This window comes from Pseudorca crassidens, chromosome 18 (genome assembly GCF_039906515.1).
Source record: "Pseudorca crassidens isolate mPseCra1 chromosome 18, mPseCra1.hap1, whole genome shotgun sequence".
NCBI lineage: Eukaryota > Metazoa > Chordata > Mammalia > Artiodactyla > Delphinidae > Pseudorca > Pseudorca crassidens.
In genome coordinates, this window is record NC_090313.1 from 76,759,734 (window position 1) to 76,785,948 (window position 26,215).

At 45.0% G+C, this 26,215-nt stretch overlaps 1 protein-coding gene across 2 annotated transcripts in view; it reads right to left on the reverse strand.

The window, feature by feature from the left end:
• The window catches only part of ATP8A2 (ATPase phospholipid transporting 8A2), a 526,913-nt gene that overhangs the window by 439,019 nt on the left and 61,679 nt on the right, over window positions 1–26,215 (reverse strand). The gene's annotated exons all lie outside the window — the stretch shown is intronic.

Sequence of the window (26,215 nt, forward strand, 5' to 3'; positions counted from 1 at the left end):
ACCAGCTGGAAAGGATGCTCCGGGCGACGCGCCGCAGCTGTACCTCGGCGGCCCCTGGAGACGCGCGCAGCTTGTCGGCCCCGCCCCGCCCGCGCTGGTCCCCAGCGCTGAGGAGCCCCTCCCGGGGGTGGGAACCTCGGCCCTCCCGCCCCTCGCCCCGCCCTCCCTCCCCTCGCCCCGCCCTCCCTCCCCTCCCCACTCCCCGGCCAGCCGGGCCTGGGCGCGGGGAGTGCAGTCCCCGCAGGGGTGGCGAGGGGCGCACCCCTGCAGGTAGGGCCACGTGGGCCGAGCGGATGCAGGGAGCAGAGGCCAGAGCCTCCCCTCCCCGGGGCGAGCTCCCCCTCCAGGCCCAGGGAGTGAATTCCCGAGCTAGGCTTTCCCGGCTTCCTTGCGCTGAGGAACGGAGAGACACGTTAAGGGGGTGTGCCCTGCATTCGGCCGCCAGAGAGGACGGTGGAAGACACCTCTGTGCTCCAGAATGAAATTCCAGACCCTCCGTGCAGAGGGCTGGTCCCCTGGTTTCTGGAACGAACCAGCAGCTTTTCTCCCCCGACGCGCCTGGCGACCTGAGAGCAGAATCCCGCCCATCCCCGCTCGCGGGCGCGACATGAGCCTTCATCCAGGGCTTCTGTGGTTAAGACCCAAGCCAGCCTATCTCCTTAAGATGCGATTTCAGTCCTAGAGCCGAGCCGAGCCTCTCTTGGGCTAAAGCTCCCCATAACCTTCACTTGAGGAGGGGTCGGCAGGGACAACGATGACACACCCAATATGTCTGCCCAGGTGCACACCCCTCCACACACACACCCCTCCAAATACAAGACAGGGTCCCTCACTGCACGGGGCCACCCACCTCGCGATTTGACCTTGGGGTGGGGGCGGGGCCCTGACCTCAAGGCCCACAGAAAAATAAGTGCCCTACAGATGACAGAGTCTTCTCTGCTTTTCCTTAAATTGCATCTGCCCTAATACCTGCCGCACTTTCCACCTATGAAAGAAACAGGTGTCGCATATCACTTAGGAAACGGGCATCTCACTTCAGTAAACAGCCACTTCACAGCTACAAAGCACATTCAGAAACATTTTGAAAGAGACAGCTTTGGCTGTGGAAGTATGTCATCTTTTTTAAAATGGTTAGAATCCTATTATAATCCTCATCCTAAGAAGAGGACACCCAAATATCAAACTGGGTATTGAGAGCTGCTGTGCTGTCGTGAGATGTGCTCACAGCCGGGTCCCTGGTCGCAGAGCAGGCGCAAGTCTCAGTACACGACCCGAGCCTCAGACCCTGTCCTCCGGCCTCCGCTCTCCGGGGTCCCTCTGCTCCGCCTCTGCTTATCCACAGGGGCAGCAGAGGGCAGCAGGTCCTTGGAGACTGGCTGGCCCGGGAGCCGCCGGAGTAGGCTGGTTTTGAAGCATTTGCTGATTTAAGGCCGACAGGGGCTAGTTTGTAAGCCAGCCTGAATCGAAGTGCTGCTTTCCGCTCTGCTCCCTCATCCCACTTCGCTCTCCTCCACGGCTTTATCATCGTTACCTGGCACTATTTATTTATGGTCTGTCTTCCCAAGTCCAAGAGCAAAAGCTCCAGGGCAGCAGAGACATGTTCTGTTCAATGCAGTGACCTCAGCGCCCAGAAGATGCCTGGTACACGGCGGGCACTCATATTCGCTGGCTGAATAAGTCCCTTTTACTTCAGTCTAATAAAAGGTCGATTTGAATCCTCCAGGCAGGGATGCAGTGACCTGCCCCGAGGGCTCAGACCCGTGACCCTACTGTGGACAAAACGGTTCACTGCCAGGTGGTCTTTGCTCGGTGGCTCTCAACTCTGCACATCATCACCGAGAAAGCACTCAAAATTTACTAGTTCCTGGGCCCAACCTTGACCAATTCTGACGCTTTTCTTTTCAAAGCTCCTCAAGGGACACAAACGGGCAGTCATAACTGAGAATCCCTTGTAAGAGGCAGCCGAGAACACAAGCAAAAAAGAGCTGGCTCCTGCTCTCAAAAACGTTAACCAGGGCTTCCCTGGTGGCGCAGTGGTTGAGAGTCCGCCTGCCGATGCAGGGGATACGGGTTCGTGCCCCGGTCCGGGAAGATCCCGCATGCCGCGGAGCGGCTGGGCCCGTGAGCCATGGACGCTGAGCCTGCGCGTTCAGAGCCTGTGCTCCGCAATGGGAGAGGTCACGACAGTGAGAGGCCCGCGTACCGCAAAAAAAAAAAAAAAAAAAAGGAAACAAGTTTGCCCAAACAAGAATTTCAATGTAGGATAATAAATATTAGGGTGAAAAAATTATTGATACAAACAATTAGTGATAACAGAACTAAGTGAGATATGTCCCAAGTACGTGGCATGCACCAGGCCAGCTCGTCTTCCTATACGACAGTAGGGCCAAATCTGGAACTTTATTTTAAGTAGAAATACAGTCTCCCTCACCCCACCCCCAAGACTCAGATAACTTTCTTCTGCCTCAGTGGCCTCATCTTGACCCAATCCTCCTTTGGAGAAAAACGTTAATATTTTCAAAATAACACAATTTGTTGAAAATGTCTTGCCTAAGGAAAATACTGTACCATATATAGCAAAGCACTTTGTGACTAAGGTTTCAAATTCAGACTCATGAGACGAATCCTGAGTTAACACGCTTTGAAAATACCACCGTACAAATCAGAGTGTGTTTACAACTCCCCCACGTACATACACCTGGTGTCAGCAGACAGAGGCAAGTCAGGAAGCATCTACTGAGAAAGAAGCCGAGGTAAAAGGAAAGAGGAGACACAGATGAGCACAGTGCAACAGACGGAACAGCTGACGGCCAAGACCTGGGGGCAAGGCTTTTGTCTATTTCCGGGCTCCACCCCGTCATCCTGAGTAACGCCCAGCACACAGGAGGCGGCCTGTAAGCACATGTCAACTGGATACACAAAGGGCTCATGTAGTGTGTGCCTTCTGAAGAGGCCCACCCCGCCCAGCCCCGGAGCCAAGGACTGCTCCCTGGTCTGGTAACCTGACCCCCTCTCCTCCCCGCTCGCTTGGGACAGGGAGCCCGGCAGGCAGGTCTGTGTCTTGCAATTCCCTTCATCCTTCCCACCAGGGACAGTTACTTGGTCCACGTCGGGCCACTAAGGGTCTGCCTTCCGGAAACTTTGACGTGGGACCCGGGGAGATGATCTGTTTTTCTGTTAAGCTGTCTTCTGCCAACTTGATTATTAGACCAGCTGAAGAACCTCGAAGGGTAGAAGGAAAATTTTTCTGCCCTTTTCACTTGCAAAGGAGTTTTACTATCTCACAGAAGAAGTTCTTGGAAAGGAAATATTCTAGTCTTCCTAAGTCAGAAACCTATGAAAGTGAGAAGCCTTTGGGCAGCACCTCTAACCAGCTCTGTGGAAAGAGTCAGACCTCGGACATTGTCTCAGAATAAAGAATTTGGTTGGTCTTAGCCCTGGCTTCCTGGGGGAGTGGCCTCTGGCCTCTTGGAATTTCCCAAGTAATAGGAGTGTCTATGGGCCCTTCTGAGCAACCTGCATTTATGCCAATGAGGTGACTCACAGTGGACCGTGGACAGTCTTAGAATGGGGGCTGACCTGCCAGAAAAACCAGGCGACTGCAGAGTTGGGGGTTGAGCCAGTTGACATCAGCCTGACCTCCTGACTGGGGGTGCGGGAGGGAGACACGGGGACTGGAGACTTATATACAGGAATCCCATAAAAATGTGGGACCCTAAGTGTCCACTGACAGACGAATGGATAAAGAAGATGTGGCACATATATACAATGGAATATTACGCAGCCATAAAAAGAAACGAAACTGAGTTATTTGTAGTGAGGTGGATGGACCTAGAGACTGTCATACAGGGTGAAGTAAGTCAGAAAGAGAAAAACAAATACCGTATGCTAACACATATATATGGAATCTAAAAAAAAAAAGGTTCTGAAGAACCTAGGGGCAGGACAAGGATAAAGACACAGACATAGAGAATGGACTTGAGGATATGGGGAGGGGGAAGGGTAAACTGGGTCGAAGGGAGAGAGTGGCATGGACATATATACACTACCAAATGTAAAACAGACAGCTAGTGGGAAGCAGCCGCATGGCACAGAGATATCGGCTCGGTGCTTTGTGACCACCTAGAGGGGTGGGAAGGGGGGGTGGGAGGGAGGGAGACGCAAGAGGGAAGAGATATGGGAACCTATGTATATGTATAACTGATTCACTTTGTTATAAAGCAGAAACTAACACACCATTGTAAAGCAACTATACTCCAATAAAGATGTTAAAAAAAAAGAGGCGGCCAGAAAATTGCAGCTTCTAACACATCCTGAGCTAAAGAGAGGGGGAGGGGTCAGGACACACAGGAAGGAAGAGCTTTCATGGGAAGGCGGAGGAAACATTTGGAAAACAAAGGTCACCCTGTTAGGCAGGAAAGTGTCTCAGGTAGAAAGTTCTCTCTGGTGAAAGTTCAACATGTGGACAAGTAATAACACCCATGTAATGAAACTCCAACAAAACTATGGACACCAAAGCTCAGGTGACATGTCCTGAGGAAGCTTCCCACCGAGAGCCTGCCAAACCTCGCTCTGTCTCTTTGGGCTGGTCCTGATTTGTACCCTTTCTGATAAAACTATAATCGTAAGTATAGCACTCTTTCCTGAGCACTGTAAGTTATTCTAGTTATTACTGAAACTACAGGGTCAGTGGGAGCCCTGAATTTGTAGCCAGTTGCTCAGAAGTGCAGGTGGTCCGGGGACCCCAGACCTTGCAGCTGGGGTCTGAATGAGGACAGACTTAGAGAATTGTGTCCTTAACCTGTGAAGTTTGACTAACTCTGGGTAGTTAGTATTAGAATCGCCCTGCAGACATCACTGAATTCTAGGATGACGGAGTCAAAGGGAAACTGTTAACAATCACAAAAGTGTATTAGGTCCAAGGAGAGCTGGGTGAGAAGCCAGATGTGCAGACACTTGAACCCGATTCCCCTTCCACTGGAACCAGCTGCCTATGAGCTCAGGCCACCTGAGCCTTGGTTTCTTCATCCGCAAAACCAGTCAATTACAGAAGTCAAGGGTTGGCAAACTTTTTCTGCGAAGGGTCAGGTAGTAAATATTTTAGGCTTTGGGCCACATGTGGCCTCAGTCTCATTTTTTTTTTTTTAAACACAAAAGTCTTAAATGTAAAAACCATTCCAGCCCCCAGCCCCGCAGGCCAGATTTCACTGACCCCTCATTTAAACCAAGTTCTTTTACAGTTAAACTGACTATATCCCAACACCCTCCTCAAGGGGAAATTAGACTAAAGATCCCACATGTCGCGGAGCAACTAAGCCCATGCGCCACAACTACTGAGCCTGCGCTCTAGGGCCCGATGCCACAACTAATGAAGCCTGCGCGCCTAGAGCCCGTGCTCCGCAACAAGAGAAGCCACCGCAATGAGAAGCCCACGCACTGCAACGAAGAGTAGCCTATAAGAATGGCTATGGGGCTTCCCTGGTGGCACAGTGGTTGAGAATCCGCCTGCCGGTGCAGGGGACACGGGTTCGAGCCCTGGTCCGGGAGGATCCCACATGCCGCGGAGCGACTGGGCCCGTGGGCCACAGCTACTGAGGCTGTGCTCTAGAGCCCACAAGCCATAACTACTGAGCCCGCGTGCCACAACTACTGGATCCCGTGCGCCTGGTGCCTGTGCTCTACAACAAGAGAAGCCACCGAAACAACAAAGAGTAGCCCCCCCCGCCCCCCGCCGCAACCGGAGAAAGCCAAAGAGCAGCAACGAAGACCCAACGCAGCCAAAAACAATAGATAAATTTAAAAAAAAAGAATGGCTGTGATTTGGATGTGCAGAGAAAGCACGAAGCCTTCCAGGAATGGTACCACGGGAGCAGAGACACAGGCCAGTGATGCGTTATTCACAACCTGGCCGGCTCCAGCTGGCGGGTGAAAGGTGAGCCACGGTCTTCTGAAGCCTAGTTTCCAGTAAGTACAGTAATGCAAACTGGGCTGTTCCTGGAAACCCATTTTATACCTTAGATATGTTGAAATCCATCACGTAGATTACGTGAAGACAAATGTGCTTTTAAGGAAATACGTTTAATAGACAAAACTAAACACAAAGAAGAAAAGCTATGCTTCAGATATTCAATTCAGAGGATTTTTCTATATGGGCTGGATTGGCTAAGGCTTAAAATACAAGCCCAGTGAATTTTCTGGAGCAAGTCCCTCTGTTGCTGGGATGGATATTCTCCATCACTCCTGGGACCTCAAAACTGGGCTCAGGTTAGGGACACAGACTTTAAAATCCCATCGCCGATTCAACATGCACAAATGCGGTCTCTGAACAGTTCATCCTAGGAGAGGGGCAGTGTGAAGTTGGAGTTGGCCTGTTCTAAGCAGTTTGAAGACCCACAAGACTGGGCAAAGGCACACACGTTCGCTGCACGTGGTCTCACAGCCTGCCCACCTCTCCGGCATCCTTGGTGACCCATCTCTCCCTTGGTCTTGAAGCTCCCCCCATAGCAGCCTCTCCCCACTCCTCAACTCTGTTCCCGCCAGAGCCCTGGTACCTGCTTTTCCTTCCACCCAGAATTCTCTTCCTCTAGGCCTGGTTTATGCCAACTTCCTCCCATGGCACTGCCTGGCAACCATCCCTACCGCAGGCCCTGCTGCGTTCTTCCCTGGCGCCGTGTCCTTTCTTTCACTGCACTTAGGAGATTGGTTTGCTCGTCCTCTGTCTTCCAACATTAGCTGTAAGCTCCATGAGCACGGGGCCCACATTCATCTTAACCACCTGCACTCCCCACTGAAGGGACCCAGAAGGTGCTCCGTAAGTGTATCCAACACACAAAGTGGACACGGCCACAGAACTTCACATCCTGTCTTACGTGGACGGAGAAAAACGCTGTAGGTTGAATTCAAGGAGTTACAAGTTGGACCCTAAGGTACCACCCAAAAGAGAATTGGGGGGAAAAGGGGGGAATACCCGGCTTTGTTTAGAAGTTAATCCAACTTGGTAATTTCAAAAATTCCTGTAAGTGGTGTTAAGTCCCTCTTGAGGAAAGATGCTTTGCCTCCCAGAATTTCTTCCTCTTCTTTCCTTCAGGTGGCGCTGGGGAAACGGGGGGCAGGGAAGAGCCGGAGTCCTTGGACACGGATGCCTCCTGCCTCCTCTGATCCACACCCTCAGGGGCTACAGTCCATGATGGGTCTGGCTTGGCTTCATCAGGGGGCATTCGTGTCCCCAGCTGGCTCCCCCTCACCTGGGCTCCCTCTGTGCAAACCACAGAGCCCACCGTCCTCTGCCTCCGGGCTGCCTGCGTCAGCCATCCACCTGCAGCCCTGCAGGACCTGCCGGCTGGAAGAGCCAGCGGCTTTCAAATCAGCTCCAGACCACTTTGAATGTACAGGTGGGCAATGCAAGAAAACAAAACTATTACCCCTCAGTTTTATCCGCATGTATCCCACACACCTCGGCTCTCTGACTGGGCAAACTTTCCCCAGGAGAGAAAAATTAAGATGTCTCTTGTCAGATGATTCTCCTCTCCCAACCCCTCCCCTGTCTACCCGCTAAGGATCAAAAACAGAGGCGAGCTTTTTAATGTCCTGCCCTGACATCATCCTTCTGGATGCCATACAACACTTTAAAGACCCCCTGAGCTCTCTCTTCAGTGTAGAAAACGATGAGTCAAGCCCCCTGCAACGTCTGTTGTAAATATGACAAAAGGGAGAGAAAAACTGATCTGCAAAGTCTCCTCAGAAACAAAAGCCTAGCTTGCCTATTCCTGCCCGTTCTGAAAGGTACCTTGATGTTTCTCCTAATCCTTCCCAGGGCGGAGGAGGGTCTGAGTGCCTTGAAGTCAGATGCCACATACAAGAGAAAGACACGCGTGTGTGCGTCAGCCACCATCCCGTGTCATGTGCAGACCAGCCTGTTAGGGTCCTATGACCCGTGGTGACAAGCAAACATAACGCTTTTCTTCCATCAACGATCTTAACCTCCAAAAGCAGGCGCAGATTTGAACAAACCAGCACGGAGGCGAAGTCATCCATCTTCACTCCCAGCTCCTCAGGTACACAAGATGCTCTCCCAGTGCGACGGCTCTTCCCGACTCTCATGTTGAAGCGACATTTTGTGTATCACGTTTCTTCTCAGACAGAGACGTGAGAAAGTTTCAAATATGGAAAATCATTAACAAGGTAGCACAATGCCAAGGAGACGCAGATGGAGGAACCTGGATCTCCAGCCCCTCCACCAATGCGGTGTCACCAGGTCAGCCGACCTTTTCAGGTCACAGGGTCATCGTTATGATAAAAAGCACCACTATCTTCTGCTGAGCCCTGTCTAAGCATTTCATCTGTATCAACCCTTATCATTGCTGTAACCATCACTGGATGAGCACGCTCACCTGGTAGAAAAAACTGGGGCGAAGAGTAACTCAGCAATGAGTTCAGTGTCTACAAGTTGAGTTTCTTTGCAGTTCAACACAGGCAGCCGCTAGGTCTCTCTTCACTTGCATAACACGTCCCCGTCCCTCAGACGTCCTCGGAAGCAGCCACTTTCAGACCCACCCGCAGCAGGAAGCGAGGCCCCTCCTACACACACCTGCAGGCCCCAGACCTCAGCCAGCTCTCCCGTCAGCTCAGGGTCTACATACACACGCATTCTGCCCTGGTGTCAAGCAGACCCCTGACACCAGGAAATCGGTTCCAGCCACAGACGCGGGACAGCCGACACAGAAGGGCCCAGCGCACTTGCCCTGCTCTCACACGGGTGAGTCACGCTCGCTGGCAGGGATGCACGTTTCATTTCCATGCTTAGTGCGTGCTGGCATGTTAGCTGGCCTAAGTAACGTTCAAAAGAAAGACTTTTACTTTCTGTTTTGAATTTTACCATCACCTTCTAAGAATAAATCGGTTTCGAAAAACAATGCTATTAAGCAGAAGTTTCAAAGTCAAAAGCCGATGAGCTAAACAATCATGGGGACTTCCCTGTTAGCGCAGTGGTTAAGAATCCACCTGCCAATGCAGGGGACGCGGGTTCGAGCCCTGGTCCGGGAAGATCCCACATGCTGCGGAGCAACAAAGTCTGTGTGCCACAACTACTGAGCCTGAGCTCTAGAGCCCACAAGCCACAACTACAGAGCCCGCGAGCCACAACCACTGAAGCCCGCGTGCCTAGAGCCCGTGCTCTGCAACAAGAGAAGCCACCGCAATGAGAAGCCCGCGCACCATGACGAAGGGTAGCCCACGCTCGCCGCAACTAGAGAAAGCCCGCGTGCAGCAACGAAGACCCAACGCAACCAAATTAATTAATTAAATTTTTTAAAAAGGCAGTATGTGCACTTTAAAAAATAAACTTAATCATGTTTTATAGGAAGATAGAAAAGAAATAAAGCCAACCCCCCAAAAAAGAATTCCTTGAGGGAAACGGAAGATGGAACCACCTGAAAGGCACAGCTCGTCACCAACAGAGCCTCACTCTAGGTAACGTAGTTCCTAATTCCGTCTCCCGCCCCCATCGCAACGGGTGCACACAGCTGTCAAGCAGCCACTCCCTGAGGTTGAAACTTCAGCCTTACGGTAGACGCAAAGCTGCGCTCTGCGGCACCCACACCTGATGCTGACACTGTTAATGCAGCTACTACACCACATGTTACAATGAACTCAAGCCTGTCTAATCCAAAGGCATAATCCTACCTCCAAACCTCAGAAGAATCTCTTAATCTTCCTGACCTCAAACACTGATATGCCCTCCTGCGAGGTATTAGACTTAACAAAGACTCTCTAATTTTACAAGCACAAGTTTTTTTTTTTTTTTTGCGGTACGCGGGCCTCTCACTGTTGTGGCCTCTCCCGTTGCGGAGCACAGGCTCCGGACGCGCAGGCTCAGCGGCCATGGCTCACGGGCCCAGCCGCTCCGCGGCATGCGGGATCTTCCCAGACCGGGACACGAACCCGTGTCCCTGCATCGGCAGGCGGACTCTCAACCACTGCGCCACCAGGGAAGCCCAGCACAACTTTTTAAATTAATTCTGTGAACTTATATGGTGATAATTGTCAAATGAAAAGGTTCCAACACCGCAAGAAGACTTATTAAACATCTAAGTATCAGCTACTATAATTCCTCAACGCATGCACAACCCTCTTTTTGTCAAAAGTCATTTCTCCCAAGAATTTCTCTGTATTTACTTACTCAATATTCCAACCAGGAACCCCTCTGCTCAGTGCACTGATAAGCATCAACTCTGAGTCTCAGATTCCAAGGGGCATCCCTGTGTCCACTCTTCCCTCCAACCATACCGCTCCTGTACCTCAGAAGTCTAAATTAAGTCCCATATTTTCCTTGCACACAAAAACAATTTACTGGTATATTGTACTAACGGACCCAACGAACTCTTCTTTCCCTACAGTGGAGTCACGGTTCGTGGTGAAAATATTTACCAGGTGTTTAAGGTTGTCCCCAAATCTGTATCATGGTGAGGCACTGCACCATAAAAAACCCCTGTCAATTACCCAAAGAGGTAAAAACTTCCTGGCTAGAGTACTGGTAAGTAAGAGTTATGAATTGCCTGCAGCCCAAAGATTATTCCATGATAGCTCTCCCAAGTGCATTATAACAGGTATTGTTGTAATAAGGAAGAACCTTTGTATACTGTTACAAGTTCATCACTAAAGGGATGTTGCCTATAAGCTTAAATTATACATAACAGCCCATCTCTGGGACCCCTGCCCCCCTCCCCAGCTAAAGAGCATTAAGCTAAAACACCCTTGTTTGGCTCACAGGGAACATCCTGACCAGGCCCACCTGTGAATGATTGCAGGCGGGAGAAATCAACACATCCCCTCCAGAGGCTGATGGGAACAAGGAAATGTTTTGATTTTACTCCCTCCCCTTTTAGTATCAAAGAAGACTGCTTTTTATTTTTTTTAACATCTTTATTGGAGTATAATTGCTTTACAATGGTGTGTTACTTTCTGCTGTATAACAAAGTGAATCAGCTATACATATACATACATCCCCATATCTTCTCCCTCTTGCATCTCCCTCCCACCCTCCCTATCCCACCCCTCTAGGTGGTCACAAAGCACCGAGCTGATCTCCCTGTGCTATGCGGCTGCTTCCCACTAGCTATCTATTTTACGTTCGGTACTGTATATATGTCCATGCACTCTCTCACTTTGTCACAGCTTACCCTTCCCCCTCCCCATGTCCTCAAGTCCATTCTCTACGTTTGCGTCTTTATTCCTGTCCTGCCCCTAGGTTCTTCAGAACCTTTTTTTTTTTTAGATTCCATATATATGTGTTAGCATACGGTATTTGTTTTTCTCTTTCTGACTTACTTCACTCTGTATGACAGACTCTAGGTCCATCCACCTCACTACAAATAACTCAGTTTCGTTCCTTTTTATGGCTGAGTAATATTCCATTGTATATATGTGCCACATCTTCTTTATCCATTCATCTGTTGATGGACACTTAGTTGAAGAAGCCTAAATTCTGACTCAGGCAAGATGGTTTTCTGGGACCCGGGTCCACCATCCTCTCCGTCTGGCAGCTTTGCAAATAAAGTCGCTCTTCCTTGCCCGACACCCTGTCCCTCGATTTGTTTCCCTGTTGGGCAGTGAGCAGAGCAACAGGAGCTTGGACTTTGTTACATTGTAAACTTTCAACACTTTACTTTTACTGCAGTTTGGGTGTGCAGGTAGAAACCTTTAATGGTAAGAGCAATGCAGATCAGACAACAACCAGGGTCTAACGCTGTGCTGTCCACCTCGGTAGCCACTGGCCACACGTGACGACTGGGCACTTGGAACATGGCTGGTCAGAAGAGAGATACACACAAGTGTAAAACACATACCGGATTTTAAAGACTTGGTATTCAAGAAAAGAATGTAAGATGTCTCCATTTTTATAATGATTGTGTTGAGATTACATGTGGGATATACTGAGTCAAGGGAAGTATACTATTAAAGTACAAATACGCTCACATTCCTACTGGACAGCGCCGGGTTAGCAGTTATGATTGATAATTATCTTACTCTCTGTCTGCTTCTTACCTCTCAGTATCTCCCGCAGCCCTTCCCACCCTTCAGTTAAACCTGCAGCTTGTATCGAAAGAAGGAGAAGTAATTTCGATTCCAGCTGAAGGAAAATTTAATAGGGAAGACGATTTGTACCTAAAATCACCACATCCTAATGCTAAGTACTAACACTTCACCCAGCTCTAACTTAGCCCGTTGGCAAACTGCCTATCCAGCTGCAATTTGGGGATAAAAATGCCCGTAGAGAAATTCAAGCTCATGGAAGAAAGAGTTGCACTAAAATCCGAAGAGTTTCCTTGTAAGAGAACTTTAGTCCTGCCTTAGAAGTGAGCATATATTTGTTTATCCCTGTTTCTAATAAGACTAACTAGATACAGCTCTACCTCAGATTAGAGACAAGGGGAGGAAAAAGATGGCTACAGTAAAGGCACACTAGTCACTGGTCAGAAGTGACAGCTCATCCCAGGGAAGGGCACAGAAACACACACACACACACACACACACACACACACACACACACACACGTTGACCAAGCACAGCAACCTCTGAGAACGTAAGTTAGAGGGAGTGCACTGTCCTCATGCCCAGACACAAAGACAGCCCTAAGGAAGCACAAGATAGCCACTCATGATCAGTTACCATTGTGTCATTAGGAAAAATTTGAATAACACTTTCCTAGGGGCCCTGATGCTTTGTGCAAAAGTTTTTAATTCAAAAGTTGCCTATTATGTTTTGGTAAATTAACAGTTAATGTATCAGAGCTGCCTTTTTAAGCAAGCTTAAATTCTTAATTTAGTATCTATTGATCAAGCTAACAAAGATCTTTGCTCTTTTAAATATTTGAGATCTTTCTGAAAATATAAGATGTATACGACAGCATACAGTAGTGTATCTTAAACACATCTGTGCCTATAAATGCTTTTATAGCAAGTGAATTACTTCCACACACTTAATACAAACTTAAATAGGATATCAATCTTTAATAGCGCATTTTTCAAGCATACTACATTGGTATTCGATTTACACAAAAATATCATAACCAAGTGGACCTAAAAACCAGTCCTAAGTTTATAAAGAGAGAAAAAGCCCCGAAACAGAATTGAATTATTTTAGTGAAGAAAAAAAAAAAAATCAGGATGATGCTCTATGTCACCTGTAGAACATAACATCCTCTTGCTGTACTTTTAGCCCTTGATGGTGGGAGATGCCAGCACTCATGTACTTTTCCTCTCCCCATGTCACAGCTGTCTCTTGTGTGACTAACATTAGAGCTAGGTTGCAAACTTCCACTAAGTTCTCCAATTAAAACTCATGGACTTCCTCAAGTTCAGGAAGATGTATTTGCTTACAGAAAAGGATCTCTCTTCCCCTTCTCTCCCCCTTGCAAACTCTACATTGAGATTTTGAAAACTGAACCCAGCATGACACCTGAGTTTTTGGTATGGGGTGACTTTCCACGGCTGTAATAACAACCCAAGTTAGAGGATATTTAATCAGCTGGCTCCCTCAGACCATGCCACAGCGAGCCCAGAAAGTCTGAGCTAATTAACACCAAAAAAAAAAGCACACATCAATGACCAAGGAAATATACAGTAAAATGAGATTATCCTATCTCACAAACTGACAGTTTAAAATACACCAGTTGAGATCTGTCTCTGACCGTGAGGTTTACAAGGAGGTCCAAATAAGTGTCCTTTCACTGTAACAATTAGAAAACTGGAATCTAGGAAACTTTTTTTTTTTTTTGCGTTACGCGGGCCTCTCCCGTTGCGGAGCACAAGCTCCGGACGCACAGGCTCAGCAGCCATGGCTCACGGGACCAGCCGCTCCGCGGCATGTGGGATCTTCGCGGACCGGGGCACGAGCCCGTGTCCCCTGCATCGGCAGGCGGACTCTCAACCACTGCGCCACCAGGGAAGCCCTAGGAAACTACTTTTTTTCTGATATCAAACAACAGGCAGTGTAGGAAAGTAACTTGAGAGAAGAGAAACAAACAAGGTGAGCCCAACGATCATACCTTTCTACTTGAAAACAATTTCTGGGCAAAAGTGCAATGAAGGGGGAACCCAGACAAAAGTCTGGCAGTCTCACCAAACTGAGGAGACAGACATCTCAGGGTGATGAGGCCAAAATGCTGAGAATTTACAGAGCGCGAACTGAGGAGGGTGGGACTATGCAAAACAGACCCTCTAGAAATTTGCATACGGTCACCTCGACTCTTTGGCTAAATTCCAATTTGCACATATGCGTGGCAAAATTCATCAGGGGAAGAATAATGACCAAGGAACTGCCAGAGAAAAGATTTCCAGAGTTCACACAAAGCCAGAAGATTGTTAGAGTTCCTAGGAGCCAGAGATGACAGACCGTGTTGACTACATTGGAGCTAAAATAGATCCATAAAAACTTAAAGGGCTTCCCTGGTGGCGCAGTGGTTGGGAGTCCGCCTGCCGATGCAGGGGACGCGGGTTCGTGCCCCGGTCCGGGAAGATCCCACATGCCGCGGAGCGGCTGGGCCCGTGGGCCGTGGCCGCTGGGCCTGCGCGTCCGGAGCCTGTGCTCCGCAGCGGGAGAGGCCACAGCAGTGAGAGGCCCGCGTACCGCAAAAAAAACAAAAACAGTGAAACAAGAAAGTATGTAGCAATTTGAACATCATTATAAGGCAACTTGACACAGCTGGCTCTTCAAGAACTCTCCACCCAACAAAAGAACACACAGTGGGCCATTCAACAAGAGAAACCACAGTTGTACTCTACTAGTCTCAACTCATTCAAAAGGACTGAAATTATATAAAACGTGTTCTCTGACCACAATTAAAAATCCATAATGAAAAGCTCTTTGGAAATTTTTGAAATATTTGAAAATTAAACACACTTCTAAACTGTAGGGTAAAAGAAGAAATTAAAAGGAAAATTAGGAAGTATTTCAAACTGAATAAAGATAAAGTAACGCTCGAGTTTGGAGCAGGGGAGAGGCAAGGCAGCAGTCTGAGAAGACGACACATTAAAATAGTCAAACCAGATCCTGCCCTCATTCATGTCAGGGCTGTGTAGGTAAAACGTAAGCGAGATACACGAAAACACACTGTGTTGTGTTACAAGCGCCACAGGAGTTATGAAGAGTGCCTTCAGAAAAGGCAAAGCTTGTCCTTCCGTGAGTGGGTCGTGGTCATGAGGGGAGGATGGCGGGCGGGGACACGCGGACAAGGGAGGGAAGGGACAGAGGAGGCAGTGCTGCGAGGAGAAGGCAAGGGAAACCCAAGTACCAGGAATACCATCCGGACACTGGAGCACGTAGTGTGCTCTATATTCACATTCTCTTTTGTTTACAGTAATTCCGGGAGGTTGGCATTAACTTCACTCCATACGCAGGAATCTTACAAGTTGGTTGACTTGTGCAAGTTCACAATAATGGCTGCAGTGGGTGGAAGGTCAGAATCCAGGCTCCTTGTCACCGCCAGCTAACCCTAACCCTAACCGAACGGTCATCACTGGGTTCCCATCCCCAGGCTGCCCACATCCACAACCTTGTCCCATCAAGTTCACTCCATCTCCCAGTAACCCACCAGGCATCCTTATGCTTTTGCTTCAACTCTGCCCGAAAGCTTCTCCCCACACCCTGCCATTCTCTACGTGAATCTCACTCATTACGTGAGACCGAGGAGTCCTCCCCTAGAACCTTTCCTGCGGCCTCTTTAGAATTTACATCCTCTCTCTTCTATGGTCTCTCCTGGATAAGCACAGTAAGAGTTTATACCGGTACGTGAAGATGTACATTTCAGCTAAAAATTATTTTTTTAAATCAATACTGAAGTCAGCATACATCAATTCAGTCGATAAAACCAGCGCCCACTTTGTACCCAGAACAGCACTTAAGGCACAGGTGAATGAGACAGTCCCTGCCCTTCACAGATCCGGGAAAACACTAAGTCCCTGTAAATCAACAGGGCGGTTCTCAGAGAGGGGAAAGCAAGGGCAGGAATGACACTGCAGCTCGGGACGTGAACAGTGGGTGCGACACCATGAACTGCAAGGGAAAGGATGGTGTTTGGTTGTCAGTGGTTGAAGGGAATGCAGAGGGAGGAAAGGATGAATGAGATGAGAGGGGTTTTGCTGGGTTTAAGACATTTCAAGTTTGCGGTTGCTGTGAACGCTTCAAGGGGAAACGCTCAGTATACATTTGGGCATTTGTACACAGAGGCTGAAGCCAGGTCTGGCTGGAGATTAAGGAACCATCAGCATGAAAAGGGTGGATGAGATCGTCTCAGGAGAGTATGTTCACTGAGAAAATCCAGACTGGCACTGGCTCTGTGCTGCACTATGGCTTAGAGAGAAAATAAGCTTTAAAAGCTGTCCTTTCAGAAGAAGATCAGTCTAAAATAAATGAGCTAAGCTTTTATATTCAGAAACTAGAAAAAGAGCAAATTAAACACAAAGGAAAGGAGAGAAATGAAGAGGGAAGAGAGAAAAGAAACTAAAGAAATAGAAAATATACATATTACAAATCTTAGTCTTTGCTATGGTTTATCTGACAATTTGAGTACAGAATTTTTTTAAATGCCTAAAAAGAAACAAAAAAAATTTTTAAACAGGCATTTTTTCTGAGAACTAAGTCTTTTTATATACCTGAGCATAACAAAAGTAAAATTAAAATGGCCTAGGAACTTCTCTGGTGGTCCAGTGGTTAAGGCTTCGCCTTCCAATGCAGGGGGTGCAGGTTCAACCCCTGGTCGGGGAGCTAAGATCCCACATGCCTCGTGGCCAAAAAAACAAAACATAAAACAGAGGCAATATTGTAACAAACTCAGTAAAGACCTTAAAAATGGTCCACATAAAAAAAACTTGAAAAAAATAAAGTTTAAAAAAAATTAAAGTGGCCTAAAAAAATAAAAGCTTCCCCTAGCCATACCTTCAAATTTTCACTATAGCAGGTAATTCGTTTGACAATAGACTAAAAGGAGAAATACAGCCTCCACAAAGGCATTGGTGCAACTGCAAGGTGGCTTCCCCACAAGACTGCATTCAAGAAAGAGCTCCACCACTGGAGAAAGCTTGGAAACAACGTTAATAGAACATGTACAGTAACCTCAAATTTTACCACCTAATTAAGTTGCACAATGGGGGCTACTTTCAAGTATCATGATGTACTCTGACATGTAAGACCACACTGCTCCTTCTTTTAGCTGTTGGGTTGTCACATTAGGAAAATGATATAATAAAAGTTTATAACATCACACCTGTCAGAATGGCTGTCACCAAAAAGACAACAGGTATCAAGTGTTAGGGAGGATGCAGAGAAAAGGGAACCCTCGTACACTGTTGATGAGAATGTGAATTGACGCAGCTACTGTGGAGAACAGTACAGAGATTCCTTAAAAAAAAATTGGAAATACAGCTACCATATGATCTAACAATTCCACTTTTTCCCCCCACCAAAGAAAACAAAAAACACTAACTTGAAGAGATACACGCACCCCCATGTTCACTGCAGCATTATTTACAATTGCCAAGACATGGAAACAACCCAAGTGCCCACCAACAGATGAACGGATAATGATGTGGCATATATACACGATGGAACATTACTCAGCCATAAAAAAGAATGAAATCTTGCCATCTGTGCCAACATGGATGGACCTAGAAGGTATTATGTTAAGTGAAATAAGTCAGGCAGAGAAAGACGAATATGGATGATTTCATTTATATGTGGAATCTAAAAAAGCAAATGAACAAACATAAAACAGAAACAGTTACAGATACAGAGAACAAACATCTGGCTGCCAAAGGGGAGGTGGGTAGAGGGAGGAGGGAAATAGGTGAGGGAGATTAAAAGGTACAAACTTATAGTTACAAAGTAAGTGACCACAGGGGTGAAACGTACAGCATGGAGAATATGGTCAATATTATAATAACTCTGTGCAGTGACAGACAGTAACTAGATTTATCACAGTGAGCATTTTGAAATGTATACAAAAATCGACACGCTACGTTGTGCACCTGAAACTAACAATGTTGTAGGTCAATTATACTTCAATTTTTTAAAAAAGAGGGGAAAAAAGCTTACAGTTGAAGGTTCACAAAGGAAACGTGAGGGGCAAACCGGAGAAAATCTGCCCAACAGTATAATGAGAGACAGGACAAAGGTTCCAAGTCCAAGTCGAACATCTATCTGCTCTCAAATTATTACCCCCTTTCTGTAGCAAAAAGAACATATCCTCTTTTAACATTAAGCAAAAACAAAGTTTAAAAAAAATTCGCGAAGCATCATGGTGGTGTGAGTCGTTCCTTTTTTCTCTCCCCTTTGATTTACAACTCATCAGACACCCATAACTGGGGAAAAAAAGCACCTCTGCACGGCAGACCAGGACACCAAGATGCACCCATCTGTGCACCTGAAAGTGGGTGGACTGCACCTTGGAGGAGACTGCAGAGCGAGGGAACTGGCCACGGGGCCAGCAGTGGCAGAGGAGATAGTCGTCCATCTGGCAGCAAAGGAGCGCAAGCTTTCTGACAGAGATGTTGCAAGGTGAAGGCGGTGAGTGGGGACCTGCCAGGACCAGCTGCTCTCTCAGGAGAGACCAAGGGACCAGGGGAGGGAAAGGACAGGGAGGTGGCTGGACAAAGAAAACTGGAGGGAAGCATCTCCTGTTTGTCCCAGGAGGCAAGAGCACCACCGCCAGACCTCTGGGATTCCCCCCGCCACTCGAGGACGCCCTTACTGGGTGTGGGCACACCCAGGTGCCAGGTACACACCTCACCCCACTCGGCCGCCACCCTTTGTTTTCTGTTTTTGTTTTTAACGTGCCCACTCCCAACCTTCGCGGGGAGTTAGCTCAGAGAAGAGAAACCAGAAACTTGTGCCATAACACCACCTCCTGGAAAACAAAAAGACTCTTAACTAGCGACCTGCTGAACTGTTAGAACCAAAGTCCGCAAAGAATAGACTAAATAAGGAGGGTGTGCATGACTTCAAATGTGTCAGCACAGGCACTATTCATCAGACACCATGAAAAATCATGGTAATATGGTAAAACAAAAAGAAAATGACAATTTTCCAGCAACTAAACCCAAAGACATGGAATACTGCAATCTAACTGATAAAGAATTCACAATATCTGTTATGAAGAAATCCAGTGAGCTACAGAAAAACTCCGGCAGGCAGTTCAACGAGCTCAAGAATAAAATTAACAGACAGAAGGAGTACTTTACCAAGGAGACTGAAATTCTAAACAAGAACCTGACAAAGTCTGGAGCAGAACTCAATAAATGAGATGAAGAATGCATTTGAATACATTGGAAAGAGAGCAGATCAGACAGAAGAGAGACTATGTGAGCTTGATGACAGAAAAACATAAATGATTCAGGTAGAACGGGACAGAGAACTAAGATTTTTTTTTTTTAAGTGAAGAAACCTACAGGAACTATCAGACTCCATTAGAAAAGCCAACATAAGAATAATGGGTATTCCAGGAGGAGCAGAGCGTATTTAAGGAAATAATAGCTAAGAACTTCCCAAACCTAGAGAAGGTTCTGGATACGCAAGTCCACAAAGCTAACAGGATACCTTATCATCTCAATGCAAAAAAAGTTTCTCCAAAAGACATATTAAAAATGTCAAAAGTCGGGCTTCCTTGGTGGCGCAGTGGTTGAGAGTCCGCCTGCCGATGCAGGGGACACGGGTTCGTGCCCCGGTCCGGGAAGATCCCACGTGCCGCGGAGCGGCTGGGCCCGTGAGCCGTGGCCGCTGAGCCTGCGTGTCCGGAGCCTGTGCTCCGCAACGGGAGAGGCCACAAAAGTGAGAGGCTCGCGTACCGCAAAAAAAAAAAAAAAAGTCAAAAGTCAATGATAAAGGATTTTAAAGGCAGCCAGGGGGAAAAAGGCAAGAACCTACAAATACCCCCACTATTAGGCTATTGTTTTGGGGTTTTTTTTTGTTTTTTTTTTTTTGCGGTACGCGGGCCTCTCACTGTTATGGCCTCTCCCGTTGTGGAGCACAGGCTCCGGACGCGCAGGCTCAGCGGCCACGGCTCACGGGCCCAGCCGCTCCGCGGCATGTGGGATCTTCCCAGACCGGGGCACGAACCCGTGTCCCCTGCATCGGCAGGCGGACTCTCAACCACTGCGCCACCAGGGAAGCCCTAGGCTATTGTTTATCAGCAGATTTCTCAGCAGAGCATCTACAGGCCAGGAGGGAGTAGAATGACATATTCAAAATATTGAAAAACGAAGACTGTCAGACAACGATACTCTGTCCAGCAAAGTTCTCCTTCAATATGAAGGAGAAATAAAGACTTTCCCAGACAAACAAAAGCTGAGGGAGTTCACCACCACTAGACCTGCCATACGAGAGATGCTGAATGGGGCTCTTCAAGCTGAAACAATAGGAGAGTACACAAAACTCTGATTAAGATGAAAAATAATCAGAATTAGAATACTCTAACTTTTTAGAATAGTGTATTAAACTCTTAATTATAGCATCAAGATTAAAGGAAAAGAGCACTAAAAATAACTATAGCGACTACAACTTGGTAATGAAGTCACAGCATAAAGAGATAATTTGTTTCATCAAAAATATGAAAGGGGAAGAGTAAAAGGATGGAACCTTCACAGGCAAATGAAGATTAACTGCTATCAGCAGGAAAAGGACTATTTTATCTATGAGATATTTTATGTAAAACTCATGGCAACTACAAAGCAAAAATCTAAAGCAGAGACTTAAAACATGAAAGAGGAGATTGAGCAAATCACCTTGAAAAACTGCCAACTTACAAAAGGTAGACAGAAACGGAAGAAAAAAAAAACAATGGAAAGACAAAATAACCAAAAAACAAAAGATAAAATGGCAGTAAAATCCTAATATATCAATAATCATCCTAAATGTAAAGGAGGGAAGAAAGGCACAGAGTGGCTGGATGGATTAAAAAAAAAAACAAAACCAATTATATGCTGCCTACAGGAGACCCATTTCAGCTCTAAAGACACAAATAGGCTCAAAGTGAAGGGATGAAAAATGATATTCCAAGCAAACAGAAACCAGAAGAAGGCAGGTGTAGCCATACTCGTATGAGATAAAATAGACTTCAAGCCAAAAAGGATAAAAGAGACAATGAAGGTCATTATGTAATGGTAAAGGGGTCAGTACATCAAGAAGATGTGACAATTTTAAATATATATGCTCCTAACACCCAAGCACTGAAATACATTAAGCGATACAGATCTTAAGGGAGAAATAAGACAGCAATACAGTGATTGTAGGGGACTTCAATACCCCACTACCAGCAATGGATAGATCATCCAGACAGAAAAACCAACAAGGAAATGTTGCAATTGAACTACACTTTAGAGCAAATGAACTTAACAGACATAGTGAACATTCCATCAAACAGCAGCAGAATGTACATTCTTCTCAAGTGCATAGGGGGCATTCTCCAGGATAGACCTCAGGATGGACACAAAACAAATCTTAGCAAATTTTAAAATATTGAAATTATACCAACTATTTGATCACAATGGAATGAAACTAGAAATCAACAAGAAAAGATCTGCAGATATATGGAAACTAAACATACTTCTAAACAACCATCGGGTCAAAAAAGAAATCAAAAAGGAAATTAGAAATTAGCTTGAGACAAATGAAAATGAAAACACAACATATATATGGCAGGATGCAGCAAAAGCAGTTCTGAGAGTGAAGTTTAGATAAATAAACACATATATTAAGAAATCAGAAAGATCTCAAACAGTCTAACATTACAGATGAAGGATTTTGAGAAAGAACAAATTAAGCTCAAAGTCTGCAGAAGAAAGGAAATAAGTACCAGAGTGAAAATAAATGAAAGAGACCATAAAAACAATGGAAAGTATCAACAAAATTAAGAGCTGTTCTTTGAAAAGAAGCAAAATTGGCAAAACTTTAGCTAGACTAAGAAGAGAGAAGATTCAAACGAAATTAGAAATGAAAGAGGAGACCTTACAACTGATACTACAGAAATGTAGAATCATAAGAGACTGCTATGAACAATTATATGCCAACAAAATACATAACCTAGAAGAAACTGATACCTTTCTAGAAACACAACCTACCAACACTCAATCAGGAAGAAACAGAAAATCTGAACAGACCAATAACTAGTAAAGAAATTGAGCCAGTAATCAGAAAACTCCTAACACATAAAACCCCAGGACAGATGGCCTCACTGGAGAATCCTACCAAACATTTAAAGAATAATTAACATTAATCGTCCTCAAACTCCTCCAAAATACTGAGGAAGGGAAACACTCCCAAACTCATTCTATGAGGCCAGCATTACTTGGATACCAAAACCAGATAAGAATACCACAAGAAAAGTGAACTACAGACCAATATTCCTGATGAATATAGATGGAAAAATTCTTAACAAAATATTAGCAAACTGAATTCAAAAGCACATTAAAAGAATGATATACCATGGCCAAGCGGGACTTATCCCTGGTATGCAAGGATGGTTCAACATAAGCAAATTGATAAATGGCATATATCACATCAATAAAATGAAAGGTAAGTCACATGATCATATCAGACGCATATAAAGCATATGACAAAATACAACATCCTTTCATGATAAAAACCCTTAACAGACTTGGTACAGAAGGAACACACCTCAACATAATAAGGGCCACATATGGCAAATCCACAGCTAACGTTATACTCAATGGAAGGAAATATAAAAGCATTTCCTCTAAGATCAGGAACAAGGCAAGGATGCCCACTCTCACCACTCTTATTCAATATAGTACTAGAAGCCTTAGCGAGAGCAATTAAGCAAGACAAAGAAAAAAAAGGCATCCAAATCAAAAAGAATTAAAATTGTTATTTGCTGAGGATATGGTCCTATGTACAGAAAATCCCAAAGAAGCAGTCAAAAAACTGTTGGAATCAATGATTTCAGTAAAGTGGCAGGATATAAAAATCGACATACAGAAATCAATTACACTCTTTACACTAATGAGGAAGCATCTGAAAAGGAAATGAATAAAACCGTCCCATTCACAACAGCAAAAACAGGAAGATACTTAGTAACAAGTTTAACCAAACAGTGGAAGATCTGTACAACAAAAACTGTAAAACCTTGCTGAAAGAAATCAAAGGCAACACAAACAAATGGAAAGACAACTCTTTATGTATAAGAATTAATTGGTTAAAATGGCCATGCTACCCATAGCCATCTACAAATTCAACACAATCCCCATCAAAATACTAAAGGCTTTCTTCACAGAAATAGAAGAAACAATCCTGAAATTTGTGTGAAACCACAAAGACTCCAAATAGCCAAAGCAGTCCTAAGAAAAAAAAAAATCTAGGAGGTATCACACTTCTGGATTTCAAATTACACTACAAAGCCATAGTCATAAACACAGTATGGTACTGGCACAAAAAATAGGCATACTGAACAATGGAACAGAATAGAGAGTCCAGAATTAAATCATGGCATAGACAGCCAACTAATATTCAACAAGGGAGCCAAGAATACCCAATGGGAAAAGGATTCTCTTCAACAAATGATGCTGGGAAAAGTAGAGTAACACGTGCAGAGCGATGAAACTGGACCCCTATCTCACACTACTCACAAAAGTTAATTCAAGATGGATTAAAGACTTAAACAGAAGACCTCATACTATAAAACTCCTAGAAGAAAACACAGGGAAGAAGCTTGACATTGGTCTTGGCAATATTTGGGGGGCAGGATTCCAATGCACAAAAGGAAAAAAACCAAATTGGACTATATCAAACTCAAAAGCTTCTGTACAGCAAGAGAAACAATAAAATGAAAACCCAACCTACAGAATGGGAGAAAATAATTCCAAACCACTTATCAGATAAAGGGTTAATATCAAAATATATCCAGAGAAAACCATAATTCGAAAAGATACGTGCACGCTTATATTCACAGCAGCACCATTTACAAGAGCCAGGACATGGAAGCAACCTAAATGTCCATCAACACAGGAATGGATAAAGATGATGTGGTGCATATATACAATAGAATATTACTCAGCCATAAAAAAGAATGAAGTAATGCCATTTGCAGCAACACGGATGGACCTAGAGATTATCATACTAAGTGAAATGAGTCAGACAGAGAAAGACAAATATCATATGATATCACTTATATGTGGAATCTAATTTTTTAAATTATATAAGTGAACTTACTTGCAAAACACTCACAGATTTCGAAAACAAACTTCTGGTTACCAAAGGGGAAATGTGGGGGAGGGATAAATTAGAAGCTTGGGATTAACATACACACACTGTTATATATAAGACAGATAACCAATAAGGACCTAGAGTATAGCACAGCAAACTCTATTCAATATTCCGTAATAACCCATATGGGAAAGAATCTGAAAAAGAATGAATATATGTATATATATAATCACTTTGCTGTACACCTGAAACTAATACACTGTAAATCAAATATACTCAAATAAGATTTTTAAAATAAATAAAATTATATATTTATATATATACATATATACATGTGTATATACATTTGTGTGTGTGTGTGTGTATATATATATATATATATATATATATATATATATATAAAAAGAACTCAGTCAACTCAATTTAAAAAACTCAAACAATCCAATTTTAAAATGGGCAGAACTAAACAGAAATTTCTCCAAAGACATCAAAACAGCTAACAGGTACATGAAAAGATGCTCAATATCACAGATCAGGGACTGCATATCAAAACCACAGTGAGTTATCACCTCACATCTGTTAGAATGGCCATCATCAAAAAGACAAACAGTAACAAGTGCTGGCGAGGAAGTGGTAAAAAGGGAACGCTTATACATACATTGTTGGTGAGAATGTAAACTGGGCCAACCACTACGGAGTACGGAGTTTCCTCAAAAACGTTAAAAATAGGACTCCCATATGATCCAGCAATTCCATTTCTGGGTATTTATCCAAAGGAAATAAAAACAGGATTTTGATGAGATATCAGCACTCCCATGTTGATCACAGTATTATTCACAGTAGCTAAGATATGAAAACAACCCAAATGCCCATCAGTGAATGAATGGATAAAAAAGACGTGGTACCCGTACAAAAGGGAATATTACTCAGCCATGAGAAGACATCCTCCCATTCGCAACAACGTGGATAGACCTTGAGCACATTATGCTAAGCAAGATGTCAGAGAAAGACAAGCACTGCACGATATGCACGATATCACTTGTAAGTGGAATCTAAAAAAAGCTAAACTTGTAAAAATAAATAAATAAAATGGTGGTTAACAGAGGAAAGGGGTGGATAAGACTGATGGTGTTTAAGGGTACAAACTTGTAACTAGTAGCAAATAAGCCCTGGAGACCTAATACACATTATAATGAATACAGATAATATTATTGTACTATACGTAATGGGATAAATATCGCTATACTGGCAATCGTATTACAATACATAATGTATCAAAGTCCCATACTGTACACCTTAAACTTACACAATGTTACACAAATATATTCAGTTAAAAAGTGGATTAGAAATTATTTGTGTAGGTGAAAGACCACAGAAAAGAGGCCTTGTGTCTTCGCCTTATTCTTAATGGAAAGGTGTTTCGATTCCACAGTTGTCTAAACTGAACTCTTTTTCCCTTTCAAATGAGAATGTCTAATTCAAGCTTATTTTATTGTGCTACTTAGATTATTGGCTTCAAAATCATTCCAATATAGGCAAAGTTTTCTTAAATAAAACACAAAAAACAGGCTTTAGGGCTTCCCTGGTGGCGCAGTGGTTGAGAGTCCGCCTGCCGATGCAGGGGACACGGGTTCGTGCCCCGGTCCGGGAGGATCCCACATGCCGCAGAGCGGCTGGGCCCGTGAGCCATGGCTGCTGAGCCTGCGCGTCCGGAGCCTGCGCGTCCAGAGCCTGTGCTCCGCAACGGGAGAGGCCACAATAGTGAGAGGACCGCGTACCACCAAAAAAAAAAAAAAAAAGCTTTAAGTAAAGCTTGATAAATTTGATGTCGTTAATATTGATAAATTCCATTCATTGAAAGATATTGGGAAAAGAAATAGGCATGTCACAGATTGGAGAAAAATATTTGCAATACGTGTATCTGACAAAAGACTTGCATCCAAAATAAAGAATTCAGGCAAAACAATAAAAGGTCAAAGCAAAACGAGCACAAGACTTGAACAGCATT